The 3,823-nt window shown below is 45.3% G+C and overlaps 1 protein-coding gene across 2 annotated transcripts in view; it reads right to left on the bottom strand.

Annotated features, from left to right (window-relative positions):
- The window catches only part of SPATS2 (spermatogenesis associated, serine rich 2), a 63,137-nt gene extending 62,897 nt beyond the window's left edge, over window positions 1-240 (bottom strand). Inside the window, exon 1 of one of the 2 annotated variants that reach the window (XM_015405888.1) lies at window positions 198-240. The gene's annotated coding sequence lies outside the window, so the exon portion shown is untranslated. The other variant, XM_015405889.1, reaches the window with a different exon arrangement.
- Window positions 241-3,823: the final 3,583 nt, after the last annotated feature.

Genomic DNA, 3,823 nt, shown 5'->3' with positions numbered 1-3,823 from the left:
CCGTCCCCCCTCCCCCCTTCTGCCCCCCAAGCAGTTTCCTTCGCTTGTTTGGGTACCCACTTCGATCCCCCCTCCCCGACTGGGTCCAGCTCGCCGCGAATATCCCCCTCCCCACAAGCAACTCTCCTGCCTACCCCTCTCGACGGAGATTCACAGCCGCCGCCGCTGCCAACACAACCGACCCCCGCCCCCTTTACCTCAGGCCCTCAGCCGCCGCAAAGCACCGAGGAAGCAAGCCCCGCCCACCAGAGCGAGGCGCTGAGCGCTCGTGAACCAATGGGTCAAGGGGAGCTGTTGCTCTTCAGCCAATGAGAAAGGTCTCTGGCTGGGCAGAAACTTCAGCCAATAGGAGGAACGGAACGCTGAGCCGCTCCCCCCCCCCACACTCCGTTTTCACCCAGTGATGGTGGCCCGAGTTTGGCTCGAGAACAACGGAGGCGCTCTAGCCGCTGAAAGCCCCTTCGCCCATTACCCAATCGGTCTCAGCGTTAGGAAGGGCCAATAGGATAAAACGAAAAGTGGATGCTTTAGGTCTGCGCTATGTAGACAAGCCATTGGCAAAACCGCTGAGCAAAAGCCAATCCGGGCGCGAAGGGCGTGGCAAAGGCCTACGGCCGGCCAATAAGACAGAGCCTAGGAATGAGCTAGGCGAAAATAGTCGACTCTTTTCCGGAAAGAGCCCGGGGAAGGAGTAATTCCGTTTGTGCCAGACGGCGTATTCTGCGGCTGGGTCTTATTGCTACATTGCTGTAGGGTTGTCAACTTTCTTTCTGTCGGGGCGCCTGTTCTTTTAACAGGCAGAAAGTAGATAGGAGAAACTTTCCCTGCTATTGCATTTCTGTGGCGGGAAAAGTTTAAGTTTCTGTCCCATCTTGTAGTTCAGGGCTCAAGAACCCTGCCAGAAAACAGCAACAAACAAACAAAAAAATTAAAATCCTATTGAAAAGTACGCAGACGGAGAGTGATTTCAGCAAAGCGTACTTTTGCGGTTATTAACTGGTGAGGTAGAGGTGCACGCTCCCGTCGTCCGTATGTACCAGGGACTGAAAATCACTGTATTTTCTTCCCGTTTTTGCTTTAACGCAGATGTCTTTTTGAAATGGTTTCGTGGGAGTTGCAACATATGCACTTCTTTGTGTCTAAACTCTCAGCTCTTGTGAGCCACTGCAAAAGGACAGCTCAAGACTGCCTTTGAACCACCCCCTGACATTGCCAAGACCCCCCAACGTATCATGTGCAAAACACCACATTCCAAATTACGCACCTAATTAACTCCATCCTTCTCTAAGGGACCTGAGCTTCCAGCCATTTTTCCTCTCACCTTGACAGCCCAGTCTGGCTGTTAAATCTCTGAGTGAGGTGTATCTGCAGACTCACTAATGTGAGTGCACAATCTGCCATTTTATATGCTTCAGCTGGTCAGTAAAAATAGCTGGCAGGATATTATAAGGCAGTTTTTTCTCTTCTCACCTTGTCATAAGCCCTTTTTTTGGCACATTGTCAACCAAAATAAAATCCTTTATTTGCTTTTAAATCAGTACAAGACAGTCTGTTGCAGGACAAATGAATACCGTGGGCAGTGAATAGCATTCAGCAGTAAGTACAATGTGTGAGGAGTATCAGTGCTCAGTCCAAGGGTTAAGGTTGTTTCAAGCTCCATGACATCCTCAAAAGCCTGGTTACATATTTGGAAATTTGTCTTCTTTCATATTTCCAAGTCTGAACCATAAGAATGAAAAGAAGTTCTAGGTGTGAGCCATTGTGACTCTCAGTACATATCAAGAATCTGAACGGGCACAGCTGAATCCGAATTCACTGATCTGGAGGTTACAACGTCCAGAATGCATGTTACTTAGAGATGTATTATGAAAAAGAGTGAAATGAAGTGAATATAAGAATGAAGCAGGAGGTTGGAGCACTGTGGGAAGCTGAAAAGGGGGGAGGGAATTGAGGAGGAAAGGATGTATAATGAATTATATATTGGCATATGTTTAACTTTTTAATATATCCTAATAAATTGTTTTTTAAAAAAAATTACAAAAACAGAATGCAGTGGCACGGGTCCTTATGGGGACACAGATAACTGCACACATACAACCCAAGCTTCGCCAGCTGCACTGGCTTGAAGTTGAGTACCAGGTCTGGTTCAATCTTTTGGTTTTGACCTTTAAGACTTTAAATGGGTCTGCCTCTTCTGGTATGTCCCCCAGAAAGCGTTAAGCTCAAGTGACCAACACCTACTGGAAGTCTCTGGCCCAAAGAGCATCCAGCTGTCCTCAACCAGAGCCAGGGCCTTCTCAGCCCTGACTCCATCTTGGTGGAACTCTCTGCCTACTAGGATCAGGGCCCTGCAGGATTTGTTACAATTCCATAGAGCTCGCTGCAAAGCAGAGATGTTTCCACTGAGCATATGGTTGGGAACAGCAACAGTTTTAATGGTTTTAATAGGTTCTTTACAACTAGCCGGTTCACTAACTACTTCCCCCCCCCACTGCCAAAGTAAATTAGGGGGGCAGGATTGTATTATGGTTCCATGTGATATTGGGTTTTATAGAATTATATTTTTAGATTATTTAATTATTTTATAGGTATTTTATATTAAAGTGTTGTGCACCACCCTGAGCTTGCTTGCGGGGAGGGCAGTATAAAAGCCTAATGTAATAAACAAACAAATAAGTAAACACCATCAAATCTTTACCCTCAGGGCAATCTAACCTTTTCCTCTAAGCTTCCAGGGACCTGTCTGGTCTGTTGTGGGACTGCAGCTCCATTGCTCAAGGCCTATTATGATTTGTGATCACAGCATATGTTGTTGCTTTTCTCACCCCGCCCCCCATTTCCTGTATCCAAAGCCATCCCCAGGGGATTTTTAAAATCTGCATTAAAACAGACTTTCCATTCATTCATTTCCCACCCTCTGTTTTTCAATTACAGTCCAACAGCAACACCTGCTGGGTTTATGTGGGACTGCAGGCATTTCAAACTATCAAATACCCTTTCTCATGAAATTAATCATTTCTATTTACACCACAATTCATAATCTGAGACATAGACATGGGAGAATTTGGAAGGTCCAAACAAAGGCTAGTAAAACAGACAGCAGTACACTGAAGGAAAATTCTGGTGGTTAATTTGTAAAGAGAGAGGCATGCCAGCTCAAGTATATCAACTTGAGTTCAACATTTGTATAAATAGGGAATTGGCCAAAAAGACTGACACAACCACTTTTAACTTTAAAAGGGGCAACTTCTCTGATATGAGGGGACATGTGGGGAGGAAACTGAAAGGAAAAGTAGAAAGGGTCAAAACCATTGGGGAAGCTTGGAAACTATTTAAAACTACGATCCTAGAAGATCAAAAAATATATTCTGCAGGTTAGTTAAGGCACAAACAGGTATAGGAAAAAGCCTGCATGGTTAACAAACAAAGTAATGGAAGCTGTAAAAGGTAAAAAGGATTCCTTTAAGCAGTGCAAAGCTACTCGCAGTGAGGCTGATAAAACGGAACACAGGCTATGGCAAATAAAATGCAAGTCTGTGGTCAGGCAGGCAAAAGGGAATATGAAGAGCATATAGCAAAAAACGTAAAGACCAACAATAAAACTTTCTTCAAATACATTAGAAGCAGGAAACCAGCCAGGGAGGCAGTGGGGCCCTTGGATGACCAAGGGGTTAAAGGAGTACTGAAGGATGATAGGGAAATGGCTGAGAAGCTAAATGCATTTTTTGCCTCTGTCTTCACTGTGGAAGATAAGAAGTGCTTGCCCACTCCAGAACCGCTGATTTCAAGAGGGGTGTTGAAAGACCTGAGTCAGATTGAGGTG

This window comes from Gekko japonicus, unplaced genomic scaffold (assembly GCF_001447785.1).
Source record: "Gekko japonicus isolate JY-2015 unplaced genomic scaffold, Gekko_japonicus_V1.1 scaffold246, whole genome shotgun sequence".
In the NCBI taxonomy this organism is placed as follows: domain Eukaryota; kingdom Metazoa; phylum Chordata; class Lepidosauria; order Squamata; family Gekkonidae; genus Gekko; species Gekko japonicus.
The sequence above is the reverse complement of the archived record's forward strand: the minus strand, read 5'-3'. Positions and strand labels throughout refer to the sequence as shown.